Genomic DNA, 25,283 nt, shown 5'->3' with positions numbered 1-25,283 from the left:
GAACCCGCAGCCTGCAAAAAGGAGACCCCAAACACAGTAAGATGAGCAAAATGAGAAGACAGAAAAACACACAGCAGATGAAGGAGCAAGATAAAAACCCACCAGACCTAACAAATGAAGAGGAAATAGGCAGTCTACCTGAAAAAGAATTCAGAATAATGATAGTAAAGATGATACAAAATCTTGGAAATAGAATAGAGAAAATGCAAGAAACATTTAACAAGGACCTAGAAGAACAAAAGATGAAACAAACAACGATGAACAACACAATAAATGAAAGGAAAAATACTCTAGATGGGATCAATAGCAGAATAACTGAGGCAGAAGAACGGATAAGTGACCTGGAAGACAAAATAGTGGAAATAACTACTGCAGAGCAGAATAAAGAAAAAAGAATGAAAAGAACTGAGGACAGTCTCAGAGACCTCTGGGACAACATTGAATGCACCAACATTCAAATTATAGGGGTTCCAGAAGAAGAAGAGAAAAAGAAAGGGACTGAGAAAATATCTGAAGAGATTATAGTTGAAAATTTCCCTGATATGCGAAAGGAAATACTTAATCAAGTCCAGGAAGCACAGAGGATCCCATACAGAATAAATCCAAGGAGAAATACGCCAAGACACGTATTAATCAAACTGTCAAAAATTAAATACAAAGAAAACATATTAAAAGCAGCAAGGGAAAATCAACAAATAACACACAAGGGAATCCCCATAAGGTTAACAGCTGATCTTTCAGCAGAAACTCTGCAAGGCAGAAGGGACTGGCAGGACATATTTAAAGTGATGAAGGAGAAAAACCTGCAACCAAGATTACTCTACCCAGCAAGGATCTCATTCACATTTGATGGAGAAATTAAAACCTTTACAGACAAGCAAAAGCTGAGAGATTTCAGCACCACCAAACCAGCTTTACAACAAATACTAAAGGAACTTCTCTAAGCAAGAAACACAAAAGAAGGAAAAGACCTACAATAACAAACCCAAAACAATTAAGAAAATGGGAATAGGAACATACATATCGATAATTACCTGAAATGTAAACGGATTAAAATGCTCCCACCAAAAGACACAGATTGGCTGAATGGATACAAAAACAAGACCCATATATATGCTGTCTACAAGAGACCCACTTCAGACCTAGAGACACATACAGACTGAAAGTAAGGGGATGGAAAAAGATATTCCGTGCAAATGGAAACCAAAAGAAAGCTGGAGTAGCAATTCTCATATCAGACAAAATAGACTTTAAAATAAAGACTATTACAAGAGACAAAGAAGGACACTACATAATGATCAAGGGATTGATCCAAGAAGAAGATATAACAACTGTAAATATTTATGCACCCAACATAGGAGCACCTCAATACATAAGGCAAATACTAACAGCCATAAAAGGGGAAATCGACAGTAACACATTCATAGTAAGGGACTTTAACACCCCACTTTCACCAATGGACAGATCATCCAAAAAGAAAATAAATAAGGAAACACAAGCTTTAAATGATACATTAACAAGATGGACTTCATTGATTCATCCAAAAACAACAGAATACACATTTTTCTCAAGTGCTCATGGAACATTCTCCAGGATAGATCATATCTTGGATCACAAATCAAGCCTTGGTAAATTTAAGAAAACTGAAATTGCATCAAGTATCTTTTCCGACCACAACACTATGAGACTACATATCAATTACAGGAAAAGATCTGTAAAAAATACAAACACATGGAGGCTAAACAATGCACTACTTAATAACGAAGTGATCACTGAAGAAATCAAAGAGGAAATCAAAAAATACCTAAAAACAAATGACAATGGAGACACGACGACCCAAAACCTATGGGATACAGCAAAAGCAGTTCTAAGAGGGAAGTTTATAGCAATACAATCCTACCTTAAGAAACAGGAAACATCTCAAATAAACAACCTAACCTTGCACCTAAAGCAATTAGAGAAAGAAGAACAAAAAACCCCCAAAGTTAGCAGAAGGAAAGGAATCATAAAGAACACATCAGAAATAAATGAAAAAGAAATGAAGGGAACGATAGCAAAGATCAATAAAACTAAAAGCTGGTTCTTTGAGAAGATAAACAAAATTGATAAACCATTAGCCAGACTCATCAAGAAAAAAAGGGAGAAGACTCAAATCAATAGAATTAGAAATGAAAAAGGGGAAGTAACAACTGACACTGCAGAAATACAAAAGATCATGAGAGATTACTACAAGCAACTCCAGGCCAATAAAATGGACAACCTGGAAGAAATGGACAAATTCTTAGAAATGCACAACCTGCCAAGACTGAATCAGGAAGAAACAGAAAATATGAACAGACCAATCACAAGCACTGAAATTGAAACTGTGATTAAAAATCTTCCAACAGGGCTTCCCTAGTGGCACAGTGGTTTAGAGTCCGCCTGCCGATGCAGGGGACATGGGTTCGTGCCCCGGTCCGGGAAGATCCTGCATGCCACGAAGCGGTTGGGCCTGCGAGCCATGGCCGCTGAGCCTGCGCGTCCGGAGCCTGTACTCCACAACGGGTGAGGCCACAACAGTGAGAGGCCCACGTACCGCAAAAAAAAAAAAAAATCTTCCAACAAACAAAAGCCCAGGACCAGATGGCTTCACAGGCGAATTCTATCAAACATTTAGAGAAGAGCTAACACCTATCCTTCTCAAACTCTTCCAAAATATAGCAGAGGGAGGAACACTCCCAAACTCATTCTACGAGGCCAACATCACCCTGATACCAAAACCAGACAAGGATGTCACAGAGACAGAAAACTACAGGCCAATATCACTGATGAACACAGATGCAAAAATCCTCAACAAAATACTAGCAAACAGAATCCAACAGCACATTAAAAGGATCATACACCATGATCAAGTGGAGTTTATTTCAGGAATGCAAGGATTCTTCAATATATGCAAATCAATCAACGTGATACACCATATTAACAAATTGAAGGAGAAAAACCATATGGTCATCTCAATAGATGCAGAGAAAGCTTCTGACAAAATTCAACACCCATTTATGATAAAAACCCTGCAGAAAGTAGGCATAGAGGGAACTTTCCTCAACGTAATAAAGGCCGTATATGACAAACCCACAGCCAACATCGTCCTCAATGGTGAAAAACTGAAAGCATTTCCACTAAGATCAGGAACAAGACAAGGTTGCCCACTCTCACCACTCTTATTCAACATAGTTTTGGAAGTTTTAGCCACAGCAATCAGAGAAGAAAAGGAAATAAAAGGAATCCAAATCGGAAAAGAAGTAGTAAAGCTGTCACTGTTTGCAGATTACATGACACTATACATAGAGAACTCTAAAGATGCTACCAGAAAACTACTAGAGCTAATCATGAATTTGGTAAAGTAGCAGGATACAAAATTAATGCACAGAAATCTCTGGCATTCCTATACACTAATGATGAAAAATCTTGAAATCAAGAAAACACTCCCATTTACCACTGCAACAAAAAGAATAAAATATCTAAGAATAAACCTACCTAAGGAGACAAAAGACCTGTTTGCAGAAAATTATAAGACACTGATGAAAGAAATTAAAGATGATACAAATAGATGGAGAGATATACCATGTTCTTGGATTGGAAGAATCAACATTGTGAAAATGACTCTACTACCCAAAGCAATCTACAGATTCAATGCAATCCCTATCAAACTACCACTGGCATTTTTCACAGAACTAGAACAAAAAATTTCACAATTTGTATGGAAACCCTGAACAGCCAAAGCAATCTTGAGAAAGAAAAACGGAGCTGGAGGAATCAGGCTCCCTGACTTCAGACTATACTACAAAGCTCCAGTAATCAAGACAGTATGGTACTGGCACAAAAACAGAAAGATAGTTCAATGGAACAGGATAGAAAGCCCAGAGATAAACCCACACATATATGGTCACCTTATCTTTGATAAAGGAGGCAGGAATGTACAGTGGAGAAATGACAGCCTCTTCAGTAAGTGGTGCTGGGAAAACTGGACAGGTACATGTAAAAGTATGAGATTAGATCACTCCCTAAGACCATACACAAAAATAAGCTCAAAATGGATTAAAGACCTAAATGTAAGGCCAGAAACTATCAAACTCTTAGAGGAAAACATAGGCAGAACACTCTATGACATAAATCACAGCAAGATCCTTTTTTTTTTTTGCGGTACACGGGCCTCTCACTGCTGTGGCCTCTCCCGCTGCGGAGCACAGGCTCTGAACACGCAGGCCCAGCGGCCATGGCTCACGGGCCCAGCCACTCTGTGGCACATGGGATCCTCCCAGACCGGGGCACGAACCCGTGTCCCCTGCATCGGCAGGTGGACTCTCAACCACTGCACCACCAGGGAAGCCCAGCAAGATCCTTTTTGACCCACCTCCTAGAGAAATGGAAATAAAAACAAAAATAAACAAATGGGACCTAATGAAACTCCAAAGCTTTTGCACAGCAAAGGAAACCATAAACAGGACCAAAAGACAACCCTCAGAATGGAAGAAAAAATTTGCAAATGAAGCAACTGACAAAGGATTAATCTCCAAAATTTATAAGCAGCTCATGCAGCTCAATAACAAAAAAACAAACAACCAAGTCCAACAATGGGCAGAAGACCTAAATAGACATTTCTCCAAAGAAGATATACAGACTGCCAACAAACACATGAAAGAATGCTTAACATCATTAATCATTAGAGAAATGCAAATCAAAACTACAATGAGATATCATCTCACACCAGTCAGAATGGCCATCATCAAAAAATCTAGAAACAATAAATGCTGGAGAGGGTGTGGAGAAAAGGGAACACTCTTGCACTGCTGGTGGGAATGTGAATTGGTACAGCCACAATGGAGAACAGTATGGAGGTTCCTTAAAAAACTACACATAGAACTACCATATGACCCAGCAATCTCACTACTGGGCATAAACCCTGAGAAAACCATAATTCAAAAAGAGTCATGTACCAAAATGTTCACTGCAGCTCTATTTACAATAGCCCAGAGATGGAAACAACCTACGTATCCATCATCGGATGAATGGATAAAGAAGATGTGGCACATATATACAATGGAATATTACTCAGCCATAAAAAGAAACGAAATTGAGCTATTTGTAATGAGGTGGATGGACCTAGAGTCTGTCATACACAGTGAAGTAAGTCAGAAAGAGAAAGACAAATACCGTATGCTAACACATATATATGGAATTTAAGAAAAAAAAAGTCAGGAAGAACCCAGGGGTAAGACAGGATTAAAGACACAGACCTACTAGAGAATGGACTTGAGGATATGGGGAGGGGGAAGGGTAAGCTGTGACTAAGCGAGAGAGTGGCATGGACATATATACACTACTAAACGTAAAATAGATAGCTAGTGGGAAGCAGCCTCATAGCACAGGGAGATCAGCTCGGTGCTTTGTGACCACCTAGAGGGGTGGGATAGGGAGGGTGGGAGGGAGGGAGACTCAAGAGGGAAGAGATATGGGAACATATGTATATGTATAACTGATTCACTTTGTTATAAAGCAGAAACACACCATTGTAAAGCAATTATACTTCAATAAAGATGTAAAAAAAACATAAAAAAATAGATAACTAATAAAAAAAAACACAATGAGACATCATACCCATCAGGATGGCTGCTATCCGCCTCCCGCAAACAACAAAAGAAAATAACAAATGTTGGCAAGGAGGTGGAGCAACTGGAACCCTTGTGCACTGTTGGTAGGAATGTAAAACAGTACAGCTGCTGTGGAAAACAGAATGGTGGGTCCTAAATACTTAAATATAGAATTACCATATGGTCCTGCAATTCCACTGCTGGGTATATACCCCAGAGAATTGAAAGCAGAGTCTCCAAGAGGTATCTGTACACTTATGTTTATAGTGGTGTTATTCACAAGAGCCAAAAGGTGGAAGTAACACTAGTGTCCATCAATGAAAAAATGGATAAACAAAATGTGGTATATATATTCATTCAATGGACTACTATTCAGCCTTAAAAAGGGAGGAAATTCTGACACATACTACAACATGGATGAACCTGAGGATATTATGCTGAGTGAAATAAGCAGTTGCAAAAGAACCAAGTATTGTATGACTCCACTTATATGAGGTGCCTAGAGTAGTCAAATTCATAGAGACAGAAGGTAACATGGTGGTTGCCAGGGGCTACAGGGAGAGAGCAATTAAGCTGTTGTTTAATGGGCACAGAGTTTCAGTCTCGCAAGATGAAAACAGTTCTGGAGACTGGCTACACAACACTGTGAATGTACTTAACACTACTGAACTGTACACTTAAAAATAGTTAAGACGGGAAATCTTGTTACATGTATTTTACCACAGTTAAAAAACATTTTTTTTAGTCAACTCTAAAAGATTTCTGACTATACCCCCTTTGACTCTTCCTGGTTTACATATGTCAGCAAAGCAGGTTGGTCACTGAACATGGCTGTTCCCAGAAAGAGACTGTCTCCTCTTGGCCACTTGGGATCCGCCCAAGCGTGATGCTTCATTCTTTCCCCTAATGGAGACCCCATGCTGGCCTGATCGGTACAGCCTCTGGGTGGCAGCCCAGCCAAAAGGGGGCCTTGGGAATTTTAACTTAATTGTGGTTTAGCCGCCTGAATTTTCTTGTTGTACTTCTGTGGTCTTAAGTATTCTGCTCACCAAATCCCCTTACATTGTACCATGTGGACCAAAGTGGTGGACATAATAGGATCTCTAAGTTTAATAAAAATGCTCTCATCCCTCTGGCACCTGACCCTTCCAGACAAAAAAGGTCAGGGTGAGGGTCAGGGATAATTGGGAAAAAGGGAAAGGTTAGTGATTGGAATGGGACACACTGACTCTGCAGCGGTGGAAGGAGAACAACCCTGGCACCAGTGAAAGAAAAACTTTAAACCTCAGGAGGTAAGAAGGAGGGACATTCGTGATTCTGTCTTTCTGAATCCCCCAGAATCTTCCTCACAAAGGAAAAGTCCCAGGTGTGGCTCTCCCAGATTGTGCAAGTGCCTCAATAAACTGAACTGCCTGCCAGCTCTGCCATGCCCTGCTGGACAGCTCTGATCACAACGTGATCATCCTTCTCCTCAAGGTCACTGAAAAATCTTAGGAAAGCAGAAGAAGATGGTCCTACCCCCTGAGCCTCCCACAAAGAACACCTGCCAATACCTCCAGGTGTCTTTCCAAACCCCCCCCCACCCCGCCCAATTCCTGTAGCTATCATTCAGCCATCCCTAAGGGGCAGGTGAATGCAACCTGACAGGTGGCACAGACAAACAGGACAGACTGGACTGACTGCCTTCAGGTAACACCTCCATAAACAAAAAGAAGTACTAGACTCAGTTATTTGTACTGAACTGGGAGCCCTAAGGCTTGCCAGCTGTCCAGGAGGCAACACTGGAGAAACTGCCAGCCTGTGCTCGCTAAGTAGGTCCCACCTGGGGTCGGGGGGTGGGGGTGGGAGGGCAGATGACAACTGTAAGCACCACATTCTTCACAGGTGTACTCATGCGGAAGCCAGGCATTACCTTACTTCCCTCCAGAAATGTGGTGACGTGCACTGCAGGGGTGATCATAAGAGACCTGCAAGTGTTTAAGCAAGCACCACCAGTAGATCCTGTATCCCCAGACAGCTGTGACCTCTCCAAAGTAAGGCTATTCTTGATTGGGGGGAGGGGGCCCTCCCAGAAGGATAACTGACTTGTTAATTATGTGTAATCTGCTCTGAGGCATTTATGCCTGAAATGGGAGTTATCCAATTAGAAACAGTAGTTTGAAATCTGTCCCTGACTTTAGCTGAGGTGAACAATGAGATCGTATCAGCCCTGGAGCCATTAAGGTCAGTGTCAGCTCAGGGGCCAGGATCGTTATGGATGACAGAACTGCCCTAGACTTCCTTCCTGCAGGGAGGCCAAATCTGTGCATTCCCTAATACTCCTGCAGTACTTGGGTCAAGTAGAAAGTCAGTACAGAAACTTAAAGAGAAAGCCACTTGGCTCTCTAAGGCAGACCCTGAAGGTTTATGTATTTGTTCAGCTGGCTGGTCTAGGACCCTGGGGAGCATAGTTGAGGTCAAGATTGCAGTTTGGCCTCATCCTGCTACCATGCTGATAGTACGTAAACTAAATTACATATTTTATGAGACAAACTGAATGGCTCCAGTACCTGGCTCTGTCAGACAGATTACTCAGGGTGGCCAATGAAGAGCGTAATCATGGGAAATTTTACCAGAAGCCAAGAAGGGAGAGACATGAGGGGTGAATGCTGTTGGAAGGCAATTATCCTTGGGCCCACTGCATTTCTGTGCATCTTGTAGGTGGAGGCGCTGCCTCTCTTTGTTCCAGACTATCTTAAGTATGTCTGTCCAGTGAACAGCGAACAGCCAGGAAGGATAGAAATGCCTCCCTCAGGAACAAAGGGCAGGTTTGTTCACTATCTAGCACAATAAAGACGTCACCTCCCTCCAGGATTAAGGTCAGGCAGGCTTACTGCCCATTATGAAGGTCTGGAGGTTCCTCTCCTGTAACAGGCTGCATTGCAAATGTAGGAGCGGCGCCACCACAGGCATCACTCACCCTCCTCACAGCCCTCTATGGAGCGTGAGGCTAGGAAACCAACTCACATGCTAACAACTCCGATCCTGCTACTGCGAGGAATCAAGTCCGATGTCTCTGACTGAGAAGTCTTGTGTCTTCTACCAGCATCCATGAAACTATGGCAGGCTAACTTGTTAAACTGCAGTTAGCTACATTTTTGTGTGTGTGTGCCCCTACATATCTCAAACTCCTTCCTTGTCTGACAGTTCCAGCACAAGATTAACTAGTACAAATTTTAGCTAAATTTTGCTTGACATGGAATTAAGTTTAGGTACTCATTATTCCACAAAAGGAAAAATAGAGATTTCACTGGAAAGGAAAAAAAAAAAGATGGATCACCACTCACCTTGGTGTGCTCCTAACTCCCGAACACTCAACGCTCATCCTGTGTCTCCTTTACAAGGCTGCCTGACAGGCATGGTGCCTCCCGGTTTAGTCGTAGGATCTTCCCCTTTTATCCTTGGCAAACTCATCCACATTCAGGTCTAAATTACTCTTACACTCACATAAACTTTTCTCTATTCTAGACCTCTCCTCTGCGCTACAGAATCATACAAACACCTGCTATGTTCCTCTGGGATATTTCAATGGTACCTCAAAATGAATGTGCCCAAAATCACACACAGAGTCAACTTTACTTCCTACTTCAGTTCTCTATCAAGTTATATAGTTCAGACATCTAGCGCTTATTTCATACCCAATATCACTAAATCTTGTCACATTTACCTTTAAGTACCAGAAATTTGTTTCCTTCTGTTTCCAACACTTTAATCCTAGTCAATCTACTATCATCTCTCACCTTGGCTACTGCATCTGCCGTCTAACTGGTCCACCTGCATCCAATCTAGCCTCTTTCCAATCTGTTCTCCACGGTATAACCACGGTGATCTTCACCAAAAAAGTAAATTTGTGAAGACAAAATGAAAAAATCTGAAGCTATCTTACCTGTTTAAATCCTATTTAAAAGAATATCCCACATGGTTCCCAGTCTTCATGGGAAAAACAAATTCAAAATGGCTCAAGTTCTTTAAATATTTTTCTCAAACATCATGGTGTCCACAACTCTCCTTAAAATCATCTTTTTTTTCATCCTTCCCATTTCCCTCACACACTGTAGCACTATTCAGGACACTATTTCAAATTACTTGAAAAAACTTTTCTCTGAGTTTACTCCCTCCCCAGTCTCCCAATTCGAATAATGAAAGTCCACATCACAACCTGTACGGCAGTGTACAACCCTCCATATGACAGGGTGAGTGAATAAAGCAGGAGGAGGAGGGGAACGGGCTTGGAACATTTGTATAACAGCAGCATGCATATGTTCACCAAGCCAAAGTTAGCTTTTCCAAGGAGACCAATTCCTTCTCATATTTGAATTTCCTTACTTTCACACTTTATCTTTAGATGGCAAAAGAAGCAGTCTGATATAAAGAAATTAGTTTTCAATTCTAATATAATAACCATAAAATTCAAGAGTATCCCAAGCTGAGAGGGACTAGCAGGCTGCAGCACCCTACAGCAATCCCTAGACCCGTGAAGCACAGGTGAAAACCACTCATTTTTTTAAAAAGGCACACAAATGTGAAATCAGAAAGCCTTGGTTTGAATACTCTTTCACTTACTAGTTATGAAATTTTATACAAGTTTTAACTCACTAAGATTCCATTTTGCTTATATAAAATGGGGGCTGGGATAATATTAGAATCTATTTATAATATTGCTTAATACAAAAAGTACCAGGGCTTCCCTGGTGGCGCTGTGGTTAAGAGTCCGCCTGCCGATGCAGGGGACGCGGGTTCGTGCCCCGGTCTGGGAGGATCCCACGTGCCGTGGAGCAGCTGGGCCTATGGGCCATGGCCGCTGAGCTTGCGCGTCCGGAGCGCCTGTGCTCTGCAACAGGAGAGGCCACGGCAGTGAGAGGCCTGCGTACCGTAAAAAAAAAAAAAAAAGTACCAGAAAAAATTAACCACAACTGAATCATATCTATCAAACTATCCAATCTACAGCTCTGCAGTTAAGGCAAAGTATTTTCCAAAATATTAATACAAAAACATGGACACAGCACATGGTGTATTAGAAACACGACAGACGTTGAAACTGGAGGACATTAAGCTAAGTGCAATACGTCAGATACGGGGCTGGGGGTAGGGGAGACATGTCATGATCTCACTCATACGTGGAATCTTAAAACGTTGAACACTAGAAGCAGAGAGCAGAATGGTGGTTACCAGGGGTGGGGAGGTGGGGGAAATGAGGAGATGTTAGTCAAAGGGGACAAAGTTGCAGGTGTGCAGGATGAATAAGTCTAGAGATCCAATGCACAGCATGGTGACTACAGGTAATAATACTGTACTGAATCCTGGGAATGCGCTAGGAGAATGGATTTCAAGTGCTCTCATCACACACATACCAAAAAAGGTAACTATATGAGGAAAACATACATTAATTAGCTTGACTGTAGTCATATTTCACTAGGTATATGTGTATCAAATCATGGTGGTGTACATCTTAAATATATGTGATTTTTATCTTAAAAAATAAAATAAAAAAGGAAAGATGACGAATATGCATTATGTTCAAATCTCTATTTTTGCCACTAGCAATAAAAAAGATTTTAGAAAACTCCTCAGAGCCCAGTCTAACAAGCATTAAGGCTCTAGAAGCTTGAAACTCATTGATTCCAAGGTAGACAAGTCCTAAAGGCTAAAATTCATTTGAAAGAAGAAAGCAGATCTTACAGATATGGGTATCAGTAGGACAAACTAGAGAAAAGATAGAAACCCAAAGACAAGTTCTGATCAATGACCATGCTTGATGATCCAGCACCTTAAGGAGAACTGATAAATAAAAGAATGATATGACATACATTTGGAAGTAATGAATCGAATGAACAGGCATAGGGTGATCACCTTGTAAGGCATTAGTATATTCTTAAAGATCTTATCTATAATCCAAAACTCACAAAAATTCAAGAACTAAGTTTAACACAGGACAGTATTTGTTTCCTGCTTAAACATCAAATGACAATAAAATAGTTTAACAACTTCCCTGTCCAGTTTTGAAATTACACAATGGTTCCTAATTATTTTTTTAATTTGAAGAAAATCTTCACATTAAAAAAATAATTTTTTGAATTTTATTATTATTTTATATTGCACTTTAAGCACATAAAATGAAACAGTACTTCAATGGGCTCATAACAAAGACATAGCTGCAGTAGCCTAATACAAAGTAAACAAGGCTTGGATCTGGGTAACGTTAAGAGGCACAACCTAGAGCTAATAAAACACAACTAGAGGGGCTTCCCTGGTGGTGCAGTGGTTAAGAATCTACCTGCCAATGTAGGGGACGTGGGTTCGAGCCCTGGTCCAGGAAGATCCCACATGCCGTGGAGCAACTAAGCCCGTGCACCACAACTACAGAGCTTGCGCTCTAGAGCCCGCGAGCCACAACTACTGAGCCCGTGTGCCACAACTTCCGAAGCCCGCGCGCCTAGAGCCCGTGCTCTGCAACAAGAGAAGCCACCGCCATGAGAAGCCCGCGTACCGCAAGGAAGAGTAGCCCCCACTCGACACAACTAAAGAAAGCCCGCGTGCAGCAACAAAAACCCAACGCAGCCAAAAAATAAATAAATAAATTTATTTATTAAAAAAAAAACAACTGGGCTTCCCTGGTGGCGCAGTGGTTGAGAATCTGCCTGCCAATGCAGGGGACACGGGTTCGAGCCCTGGTTTGGGAGGATCCCGCATGCCGCGGAGCGACTGGACCTGTGAGCCACAACTACTGAGCCTGCGCATCTGGAGCCTGTGCTCCGCAACAAGAGAGGCCGCAACAGTGAGAGGCCCGCGCACCGTGATGAAGAGTGGCCCCCGCTCGCCGCAACTAGAGAAAGTCCTCACACGGAAAAGAAGACCCAACACAGCCAAAAACATAAATAAAATTAAAACAAAAAACACAACTAGAAAACTCTGGCAGACTTACCATAACAAGTACAAATAATATCAAGAGTTGTGAGAAAGAATAATAGCAATGGGGAACATAGGAAAATCAGCAGAAATATTCTACCCCCCAAAATAACCAGAACACCCTGAATAACCCTAAGAAACTCCCTCCCCATGCGGTTATAAACAGTGAAATGAGAGTTTGACAGATTAACCTGAAAAAAAAAAAAAAAAGTGTGGCCTTCAAAGCCAAGTACAACACACCCCACCTACTCACAACCAGATATACATCTCATTCCTCCACTCCCATCCAATGCAGTATTGATGCCAAATCTTCGCAAACTGATCTTCAGCTTCGAGCCTCTCAATAAAAACCCTAACTGGGTTTCTCATGGTTTCAAAATATATACGGAAGGGCAAGGGGGAAAGAATGACCAAGACATGGTTTAAAAAACAAAAAAAGGAAGGGGGAGGTGGGGGCTTGCCTGCTGATATTTATTATAAAGACAAAGTAAATAAAACAGTAGGGTTCTTAAAAAGGGTTAAATAAATGGACCAATTCAACAGAAGATACAACTCAGAAACAAACGCATGATCATAAGGAAACTTGTTACCTTACAGTGATTGCACAGGAGAAAAGAATGCATTATTTAAATAGGGCAACTAGTTTGCCAGATAGAAACACAGAAAATGGATCCCTACCTCACGCTAGAGCGAAAAAACCAATTCCAGATTCATTAAATGTAAATGCAAATAAGTGGCAAACTTATACTTGAAATATTACATTAATGAGAATGAACTACTATGAATGAAATACAGCTAAATAGTAGAAACATAACACTGAATTAAAAAAGCAAGCTATACTGGGCTTTGGTTTTGACAACATACAGCCTGAATCTATTTTTATTAAACCCAAACCCAAACAAAATTAAACAGTAACTATTTAAGGATACACATAATTTGTGATAAACTTTAAAAGGGCAAGGAAATAATGATAATAATGTCCCTTGGGAGTATAGATTGAAGCACAAAGGTAGAAAAAACAGAATTGACCATTTTCTAGTTAACTTTGGTGGTAGAGTCACAGATGTTTATTTTATTATAAAATTTGTTATATTACATTTATTCTTTTGAATGTTATTTAGTATAATTTTTTTAAGTCTTTAAATTGCACAAAAAGCACAAATAGAGCACAGAGAGGGGCTTCCCTGGTGGTGCAGTGGTTGAGAGTCCGTCTGCCGATGCAGGGGAAACGGGTTGGTGCCCCGGTCCGGGAAGATCCCACATGCCGTGGAGCGGCTGGGCCCGTGAGCCATGGCCGCTGAGCCTGCGCGTCTGGAGCCTATGCTCCGCAACGGGAGAGGCCACAACGGTGAAAGGCCCGCGTACCGCAAAAAAAAAAAAAATAGAGCACAGAGAAAAAAATGACTACTATTCCTGGAGCATTATCAGAAGACTCCATAAAAGAAACCTCACTTTAGCCAGCCATATCTGGCAGGCCAAAGAGAAGAAAGTAGACTGGGGGTGGGGGGTGGGGGTGGGGATTCCAAGCAAAAGGAACAGTATAAGCAAAGGCAAAGAGGCGTGAAAATACAACACCTGCCTAGAGATTAGAGAAAATTTTAAATAGCATGAATAAAAATGAGTTGAACTCTACTCATATTAAGAGTTATTAAAGAAAGACTAAAGAAATTAGGAAACCAAACTTGACAAGTTCTTTTTAAAGGGCCAAGCTGACCCTTCATAATATGAGCAGAATGGGAATTGAATAGGAATAGGTAAAACAAATTGTGTAGAAAGCAAAGGTTCGAAGGAAAGAACAGTTACAATATTCCAAAAGTGATTCTATTTAAAAGAAAAACAGTGTTTTCCAAAACAAATGTTGAAATAAAAAGATAAATTTCACAAGTAGACAAGATTTTTAAATTGCCTTTTAAGACATGATTATTTAAAATTATTGTATGGAAATATGTTGTTTTAATTACACTCTCCCTTACCACTTTGGGAAGTTGGGCGGGGGGCAGGGTGTAAAGAAAGCATATGCTCCTTTTAAATATCCTCCAGAAAACAATCCTTTTTAATTATCAAAAGACAGGCGGGAAAGAAGTATGACATAGCAAAACTACTTAATATTTCACATATTTTCTTCAATATCATATCTGAAGGCCTACTAGCCCCAGAAATGACAGTGCCAATACAGCGAGGTCATTATAGGTTTCAAGCAAAGAACCTTGTATGTAAGTAAAAGCACAATAAATGCTTGCTGAATGAGTAACTACAGAATGAAAACCAAAACACTTTTGCCCTGAATAGAAAAAGGAGAGGAGTATGAAAGGGGTAGAAAAAGTGTAAAAGAGTCCTGAGACCAGCCACACAGAGAAAGCCTTCAGCTAAGAAAGAGACAATCTTTGTCTGTTACTGCTTATTTGGACCAGACTCTGGAAATGGCCCTATGCCCAAAATTCTGTGTTAGAGCTTTGTTCAATAAGCTTGAAACAAGGTCCCAATCAACTGTGAAGTTAACTTGATTCAGAATGACCTATATATACACACTATAAAACAGACCTATTTAGAAAAGATGAGCTGCAAAATAAGACTCTGGTAGAAGAACATAATATAAAACACCCAGATCAGAATTATTCTGAAACATTTTATCCTGGGAAAAACTGGATCTGTCACTAATACTTTGGCCTACACCCAACTTTAGTACAACACAAGGACACTTTTCTGTCTCCTCCCCTCCTGCTTAAGAAATATAATGCACACTATACAACACTCTAAATGGCAATTATGTGTCCACATCAAAAAACAATTTTTTGTGTTTAATTTAGTGATAATCATTTTTGATCCAAACCAGGATCTAAAGTAAATATGAGCTTTTAAGAGAACATTAGATCACAGTTCATCTTCTACATATCACTCATAAGCTTGTACTAATTCCCCAACTACTACTCCTTACCCAAGAATTAACATTTATTTTAATATCTCATGAGTGTCCCTCCCCTCTCAAAAAGATAATATATTTAAAATTCTGTAGAAATGTCAGGCATTATAATCTAATGACTTCAAAAGCATAGACTCAGGAAGCACACTGCACAGATTTACAAGTAGACTCTACCATTTACTAGCTCTGTAGCCTGTTTTCTTACCAGACAAATGAGGTTTAAAAACAAAGAATTTTATCAACCTCACACAGTTAATATGAGGATTAAATGAGGTAACATGTATAAAGGATTTTCAACAGTGTCTGGCATGGAAAGGACTAAATAAATGTTAGTATTATTTATTATTATTATCATCATTATTATTATTCTCTGTTCCCCATCCATATTCAAGTGTTTAACTCTGAGTTTACCAGATGATGTTAAACCTGTTAAAGCTTATAGCCAATAATAAATACAACTCTTATGAACAATCTTAGAAATTAAAAATTGTTACTTAATTCATTTAAGATGTTCCAGCTACATTAGACATATAACAAGGAGTGTAAATCAGTATTATCAGAAGAGTCAAATCCAACACTTTAAAAGGATCTGGATTGTACTTAATAATAACCTCTCTGAGCCTCATTTCTTTCATATTCATCACAGGAGTATTTTTGGTCCTGTAATTCTTCTTACAAGAAAGGACACCATTTGGGGATATTTATACAGAAAGAATATTTAAAGATACAAGTTGGTAGATTAAATTTAGAGATTAAATTTAGAGGATTGATTACATTATTTTATATTTATATATATATATATAATTGAATATATATATATTTTTTCCTCCCCAAAATGATAAAGGGAAATAAGAGGAGAAAAATCAGTGGACAAGAACTTCCAATAAATCACTGGATATCAGAAAGCAAATGGAAGCAAGGTAACTAACTGAACAGAACAACAGAAGAAGCTAAAACCCAAAACGCCCATAGACAGCAAGGTAATTTATTCTAAAAGAAAAAAATAACCCTTGAGAGGCTCAGAATTTGGAAGCAACAGTTTCTTTAGACTACAAAAGTGAGGAACAGAATCAAAACCACAATGAGATAGATACCACTTGACATCCACTAGGATGGCTATTAAAAATAAATAGATAAAACAGAGGTTGTGAGGATGTGGAGAAACTGAAACCTTGATACACTGCCAGTGGCAATGTAAAATGGTGCAGCCACTTTGGATAACAGTCAGCAGTCCCTTGAAGGGTTAAACCTAGAGTTACCATAGGATCCAGCAATTCCACTCATAGGTATATAACCAATATAACTGAAAACATATGTCCACACAGAAACTTGTACACAAATGTTCACAGCAGCATTATCCATAATAGCCAAAAAGTAGAAACAGTCCAAATATCCATTAACTAATAACTGGATAAATCTGATATATCCATAAAACAATATTAATTTGGCAATAAAAAGGAATAAGCACTGACACAGGCCACAATATGGATGAGCTTTGACAACATCATGCCAAGTGAAAGAAACCACTGCAAAGGACCACTTACTACATGATTCCATTTATATGAAATACTCAGAATAGGCAAATCTACAGGGATAAAAAGTAAATTGTTAGTTGCTTAGGGCTAGGCGGAGAGAGGATTCAGGGACTGGGGAGTGAGAGCTAAGAAGGATAGGGGGTTTCTTTTTTGGGGTAATGACAATATTCTAAAATTGCTGTGGTGATGGATGTGTAACTCTGTGAATATAACAAAAGCCACTGAATTGTACTTAAGTGGGTAAATTCTATGGTATGTGAATTCTATCTCAATACAACTGCTTTTCTTTTAAAAGTGAGGAACAGAGCTAAAAGCTGGAGAATTGAGTGTCTATATACTGAACTGTTGAGTTCGCTGTCCTTCCACTCACCATGTTCTCAAATGCCAGCTTTTCCTCATAAACACAACTCTCATGAAAGAAATTAGAAAAACTCTTCACTGCAGAAACAGAACAGCACAAGAAAAGACTTCTAAACACTGAAGACTTGGGTGGGGCCCTGCCCAAAGCCCAACCCCCCCAACTGACAGTCTCTGTCACATATTTATAGTTTCTACTTAAGCATTTCAGTTCCTCATTCTTAAATAGAAGCAGACTAGGATCACCAGATTATTTGATATAACATTGCATGGGGGGTGGGGGAGGACCTAAAACAAAACAAAACAAAACAAAAAACAGAAAAAAAGAACATGAAAAAAAAAAACTTGCAGAGCCTAGTGGAATCATTTTTTAAAAGGATTTATATTATATGAAATATATATATTCATATGTCATATATGTTGATATATTATATGAATAAAAGGTAATTCATTAATAAATAAGAATCCAACTTGTGAAAAAGAGCAAGAAAATTCTTAAAAATTAAAAATAGTAAAACTTAACAATATAAATATGAGATACACTGGAATTTATAGTTGAGGAAGTCTCCCAAAGATGTAGAACTAGAAAGGAAAACAGTACTAAAATATTAATTCAGAAGGTCTAATATCTGAATAGAACATCTAGAAAAAAAGAACAGAGAATACATGGGAAAAGAAATTATCAAAGAAATAACACTAGACGCCCCCCCCCTTGCAAAATATAGTAGCATATCCCCCAAGTGCCAGCATAATGTACTTTCAAAAGACCAATACCAGGCTTCCCTGGTGGCGCAGTGGTTGAGAGTCCGCCTGCTGATGCAGGGGACACAGGTTCGTGCCCCGGTCCGGGAGGATCCCACATGCCGTAGAGTGGCTGGGCCCATGAGCCATGGCCACTGAGCCTGCGCGTCCGGAGCCTGTGCTCCGCAATGGGAGAGGCCGCAACAGTGAGAGGCCCGCGTACCACACACACACACAAAAAAAACCGACCAATAAAAAAAAAAAAAGACCAATACCAAGTTATTTCCCTGTGAAATTTCAAAACACCACAGCTAAAGAGAATAAATATTCCAAAGGTTTCCAGAGAGAAAAAGACAAGTTACATACAAAGGATCTATAATCAGAGACATATCAGACATCTCAATGACAATACTGGAAGCCAGAAGAAATAGACTCTATTGCCTTTCGAAGGAAAATAATTTTCAGTCTAAAACTAAGGGCAGTACAGCACAGTGATAACAAGCAGATTCCAAAATGAGACTTCCTAGTTCAAATAATGCCATTTAATAGCTGTATGATCCTGAACAAGTAATATAACTGCTTTGTATAACAGTTTCTTCATCTGTGAGATGGGATTGTTGTGAGAATTAATTCATAGGTGTTCATGTGTGTAAAAAGCCTAATACACAGTACTTACTATAAAAGTGCTCTAGAAAGCAAGCCTGGGTAAAGAAAGGGGTGATACAGAACTTAGCTTTTCACTATAATCCCTTAGGTAGTATCTCACTGGCTTGGACACACTCACATATTATCAGACGGACAGAGGGAATTGTGAAATGAAGCCCAATGATAACACCTGGGCAGAGAATAATATCTATATGCCTTTAGCTCAAATGAGACAGAAAAATAGAAAACAAAAATTTGTATTGAAAGAGAACCACCTGACCAGACAGTCAAAAAGGGAAACAGGATGTTGTAAGAGAGATTTTTGGTCTGGTTGAGCAGCAGAACCAGAGTAACCCAGGAGAGCCTGGGTCAGATTAAAGAAAAACAACACAGTTTGTTGATAAGGGTAAAACAGTACTTAAACAGAGAAACTGACTTTTTTTTTTTTTTTTTTTTTTTTTTGCAGTACGCGGGCCTCTCACTGCTGTGGCCTCTGCCATTGCAGAGCACAGGCTCCGGACGCGCAGGCTCAGCAGCCATGGCTCACGGGCCTAGCTGCTCCGCGGCATGTGGGATCCTCCCGGACCAGGGCACAAACCCATGTCCCCTGCATCGGCAGGCGGACTCTCAAACACTGCGCCACCATGGAAGCCCAGAAACTGACTTTTAATCACAGTTAAATGACAAGCTTGTTCAAAGATGAGATTCACTGAGGTTTGGGGGGTTGGTTTTTGTTTTGTTTTCTTTTGAGGCTAAATTAAAAGCATTTTAAATTAAAAGATAATCGGAAAATAAAAGTAATATTAATAAGACCTTATATCTCATTAAAACTCAGGAATACCTTGCTAATATAAGGAATACCAACCGAGGCAATATGACAGATTAGATAACCTGAAAACTCTCCCACTTACAAACTGCCTAAACACGCTTGATAGACTATGACAGCATCTTTTTAAAATTCAGTCCAATATTAAATAGAGCAAAGAAAATCCAGGGAGAAGGAGAAAGGAGGACTAAAACTCAGAGCAGAAAATATGAAAGAAGCTATCCTATAGGGGCTTGCTGGCCACTAACAAACAGGGTTAGACTTTTATGCCAAATGGGAACTAAATATAAGGCCTTGGCTTGCTGAAGATGGGAAGATAGAACTGACATGGCAAAAGGAACTTTGCAAATGTGATTAAGTTAAAGGTCTTGAGAAAAGAAGATTATCCAGGATTACTGATGTGGGCTCATGTAATCACAAGGGTCTTTAATTAAAAGGGAAAGAGGGAGGCAGGACAGTTAGTGCTGATCAGAGTGATGCCATGTGAAAAAGACTCAACTGGCCATTTCTGGCTTGAAGATGGAGGAAGAGGCCACCAGCTAAGAAATGCAGGAAGCCTCTGGAAGCTAAAATAAGGCAAGAGAACAGCTTCTCCCATAGAATGTCCAGAAAGAACAATCCTGCCCACATCTCAAGTTTGGCCCCGGTGAAACCCATTTCATATTTCTAAGCTTCAGAACTATAAGATAATAAAGTTGTGTTAAGACATTAAGTTTGAGGTAATTGTTACAACACCTCTAAGACACAAATACATACACACACACACACACACACACATACTGGAGAGGAAGGGGGGCAGTTATCCAAGATAGTATAACATGTTCCATGAAGTTTTCAGGTACAAAACTCTAAATAGTCCTGGACTGATAGTATCCCTAAAACACTTGGCAGAACAAAACTGTCTAGGAATAATCAATTTATCTTATCAATGTATTACCCTTAGCCTGCAGAGAGATCTCAAAGATGAGATCTTAAGTTGAGCTCACAATCAAAATTTATAAAACACATAAGGAAATAATTCACCATAAGCAGGAGGCAGCATACACACATCACATATGCACGTACATATACGTGCACACATACACAATAAGGCCTCCAAAGAATGTTAATCCAAAAGAGAATGTTAATCCAGAGGAAGGAAGGAGGGAAGGAGGGAAAAGAGAAGAAAAGAAAAAGTAACAATAGATGGCATGAATAAAAAGTACAAAATAATGGTGGTTCATCTGAATCCAAATATATCAATATATAAATGCAATAAATGCCCCAGTTAAAAGAAGTATCACACTGTATTTTTTTTTTTTAATTTTTATTTTTGGCTTGCAGCATCTCAGTTCCCCAACCAGGGACTGAACCCAGGCCATGGCAATGAAAGCCTGGAATCCTAACCACTAGTGCACGAAGGAACTCTCACACTGTATTTTTTTAAATCCAGTTATTCTTAAAAGAGACAAATCTTAACAGGAAAAAGTTGAAAGTAAAAAGAATGGAAAAGTTCACTTTGTGATACAGCAGAAACTAACACAACATTGTAAAGCAATTATACTCCAATAAAGATGTTAAAAAAAAACAAAACTAAATTACATTACCAGAGGTCAGGATAGTGATCACCTTTGGGAAGGAGAGGAGGGGTGGCAGGTGGGAAGAACATAAGGATGATTGGCTATGTTGTAGGTCTTGATGAATACACAGATTTTTCCTTTGTGATAGTTCATTAAAAATGTAGGTTTACGTTTTGTGCATTTTCTATGTGTGTTATACTTCAATAAAAGGTTAAAAAAATTTTTTAAAAGAATGGAAAAGATAAATTCTATATATTAATATGTAGTATAATGATATCAAGACAAAATAAACTGTAATTAAAAAAAACCCTAGAGCCAGAGAATCCTTTATTCCATAGTAATGCTGTCTTTCATCAATATTTTTACATGAATTTACTCAATGGAGGTTTTATAATTTATACTTTGCTCTTCAAAAGAACAAACCAAAAACATTAGAGAAGCTACTTTCATGCCAAGCTTGGTGGGGGAACAGTTTTAGAAAAAATGAACACGTGGGACGGCACATAAAACTGCAGGTGGCTAGAAAGGAAACCAGCTCTAAGGAAAAATAACTAAAAATAGTCTTAGAACAGTGATTCTGACTGACTTCATTTGGATTTTCAAATTATTTCAGAGCTAAAATGTATACAATTTGTTTTTAACCAAGATGGTTGGTTATTTTAGAAATAAGTTGTCATAATTAAATATACTTATTTATATCCTAGAAGTTCTCAAGTATCACTTGCAATTCAGAACCAAAGGATTTTTAAATCTGAAAATTTTTTAGCTCTGAAACGATCTTAATGACAAAATATAGCAAAATCAATTATTCCTGATTAGTTGAAATAAAAATTCCTATGACAGCAAATTTTGTTGGATCTCTAACAAAATATTTTTAGGGATGTTATGCCTTGATGTACATGCCAGATTCTTTATAGATTTCCTCTATCTTTATATATATTATTATGGATTTACAAGCCCTAATGCTAGAAACACTTAGAAAAAGACTTAAAAGTAAACAAAAAAAGTTTCTTTAAAAAATTAAGACAATGGGGCTTCCCTGGTGGTGCAGTAGTTGACAGTCCGCCTGCCGATGCAGGGTACACGGGTTCGTGCCCCGGTCTGGGAAGATCCCACATGCCGTGGAGCGGCTGGGCCCGTGAGCCATGGCTGCTGAGCCTGCGCGTCTGGAGCCTGTGCTCCGCAACGAGAGAGGCCACAACAGTGAGAGGCCCGCGTACCGCAAAAAAAAAAAAAAATTAAGACAATGAAAGTGGTTTTTAAATAGGAAGCTATTGCCTCCAAAAAGTTATCTTTAATTTATCACATGAATCTAATCATGAAGAAACAAACATATTCATATTGACATTCTACAAACTGACTGGCCTATAATTTTCAAAAGTATCAAGGTCAGGTGAAGTCAAGGGTAGACTGAGGAACTGTTGCAGTTTGAAGAAGGTTGAGGAGACATGATAACTAAATGCTTCTGAACTGGGTCTTTTTCCCATAAAGCTACTGAACAAACTGGCAGATAAGTAGAATGTGTGGATTAGATGGTAATTAACCTGATTTTGATGACTGTTTTATGGCTATGCAGTAGCATGTACTTATGTATAGAAAATACACACCAAAGTATTCAGGAGTGATGGGGCATCATAGCAGCAGGTTATTCTCAAACAGTCCAAAACAAAAAAGTTCTTTGTCCTGTACATGCAATTTTTCTGTGAGTTTAAAATTGTCCCTCCTCCCCCTCCAAAAAAATATTTTAAGTCATCTTTACTACTCAGTGATAAAAATGAGAGCAAGACTTTTTTTTTTTTCAAGTTCAATGATTCAGAGGTATTTAGCAATCAATGTTCCATTAATCTGTGGAGGAACACAACCAAATATGGTTTCTCTAAAATAAGGATACAATGACTTTTGAAATTAAAAAGGGATGGCCCCATTCAAAACTGTTACACACAACGGGGAGAGGCCACAACAGTGAGAGGCCCACGTACTGCAAAAAAAAAAAAAAAAACTGTTACAAATTCTAATGGCCCTAAAGTCTCTGCATTGGGCTCCTCTAAAGAGACTGAGACTTTCCACTATAACTTCCTTCCCTTTTATTTGTTGAATAAATAGACATATGCATGCTAGACACCAGAAATACAGCAAAGGTCACAGTGAACCCTATGGAAGGCAGACGGTGAATAGGACAAATTAACGATGTAATTCTAATAATAAATGCGATGAAAGGGAAGTATAGGACGCTATAAAAACAACTAACAGAATTCTAATAGTATGTGCGCAGGTGGGAGGCAGGCCAGAAAGGGGAATTGGGGAAAACCACCCTTTAATAAAATTTAGGGTAAGACCTCAAGGATGAGTGGGAGTTAGCCAGGTGAAACATGTCTGTAACAACAGGAGCCAGGACACTGACAGGCAGAGAGATTTCTTATCCCTGGAATTTAAAGGTCCTAGGTGGGTTAGTAGTAAGGGATAAGGCTAAAAATAAAGGCAGGTGCCAGGCCTCTTAAAGAAACTTAAATGCTGTTAAAAAGATTTTAAGATTTTTCTTGCAGTCACTGATTTTCAAATCTTTCTGTTGTTCATCCTAATTTCAAATCAACTCTTACACAGAATCTCATTATGTAATATAAACAAAAGTAGCACTGTCCTGTCTGAAGTAGAAAGAGGGTGCTTTAGAACTTCACCAGCTGAGCTTCCTGCTTCCCTAAGTGAGGGCAAAGGCAAAAACAGGAGGAAAGAGAGGGGGCAGTATCAGAAATAACACATGGTGGGCTGTATTAGCCAGATTTCCAATCAGAAACTGACAAACTATTCCAATTAGAAAAATTCAAAGAGCATTTATAACATAGACGGACTAAAGACAAAGGAATGGTGAGGGATAGGGGAACAGAAAGGAAGGTACAGGAACTAGTGTTAGCAGCAGCAACAGCACCCCTAAATCCAAAAGGACAAGGGCAGGAGAGATTACCAGAACGAGGAAGAGAAAGTCACACAGACAAGGCTACCAGGAAGGGCTTTATTGAGGGGAATAATGACTTGTCTTGGGACACAGCCAGTCCACCAGGAAGAAACCAGGGAAATAAATATTCTGAGCTTACCTTTCTCACCGCTTCCGATCTACCCATGTCCACACTGGCTGCACCCTATCTGAAGCCGGAAGTCACAGACGCCCATTGACATAATGCATACAGTAAACCTCCCAGGGTAAAGACCAGCGGGGAGAGAACAGATCAGGAAGAACAAACATAAGCTATCTGTCATGAAGGAGTAGGCACAGAAGTACAAGGAAAGATCAAACCTAGCCTTCTGGAACCAAGGAAAAGGTTTCAATGAGACCAGGACAATTAAGCTGAAGCCTAAACAGTGAGCAGGAGTGAGCCAGGCAGAGGAAATCCGGGAGACAGACATTCCAAGCAAAGGGACTACAGCCACTACAGCACACACTGCTAGAGCTCTGAATGAGGAGGTTTGAAGCACAGAGTGTGAAGGGAGGGAAGGAATGAAGCTAGAAAGGCAAGGGAAGACAAGACCATGCTTGCATCAATACCACACCAACAATCCAGCCTTTGTCCTGAAGGCAAAGTTTAAGGATTGAAATATCATCTGATAGAGGTGGGTGTGGGTTTTTAATAAAAGTAATAGGCACAGAGATTTTCTTTTTAATGGTAATGGTCAATTCTCGCTCTTATCTGTTGACCAGCTCCTGCCTGGTTGTTTCACAAGAACTGCAAGGCAGAGTGTGAGTATGGAGAAGACTGCAAACACTGCCACTATGTAATTACAGGTTCTAATCCACTTCAGCCTTTTTTTAATTCTCCACACTTGGACTTTCTCAGGGAACAGGTGGGCAAAAATATTTTCAGTGACCACATTAAGTTCTATGTTTAAGATTTTGAACCAAATCATTGATAATTCAAAATTTACCTTAGGGTACATTCATTTTCCTTTGAAATGGAGAACTTTCTAAAAACAACAATGAGGGACGTCCCTGGTGGTCTAGTGGGTAAGACTCTGCACTTCCAATGCAGGGGGCCCGGGTTCAATCCCTGGTCAGGGAACTAGATCTTGAATGCCGCAACGAAGATCCCGGCAATGAAGATCTCAAGTGCTGCAACTAAGACCCTGTGTAGCCAA

General features: G+C 39.5%; 1 protein-coding gene and 1 non-coding gene across 20 annotated transcripts in view; one reads left to right on the top strand and one right to left on the bottom strand.

The window, feature by feature from the left end:
• The window catches only part of ABI1 (abl interactor 1), a 105,297-nt gene that overhangs the window by 33,600 nt on the left and 46,414 nt on the right, over positions 1-25,283 (bottom strand). The window lies entirely within an intron of this gene.
• On the top strand, positions 25,135-25,207 carry TRNAG-UCC (transfer RNA glycine (anticodon UCC)). The gene has a single exon. It is a non-coding gene; the product is annotated as a tRNA-Gly (tRNA).

This window comes from Tursiops truncatus, chromosome 2 (genome assembly GCF_011762595.2).
Source record: "Tursiops truncatus isolate mTurTru1 chromosome 2, mTurTru1.mat.Y, whole genome shotgun sequence".
NCBI classification, from domain to species: domain Eukaryota; kingdom Metazoa; phylum Chordata; class Mammalia; order Artiodactyla; family Delphinidae; genus Tursiops; species Tursiops truncatus.
The sequence above is the reverse complement of the archived record's forward strand: the minus strand, read 5'-3'. Positions and strand labels throughout refer to the sequence as shown.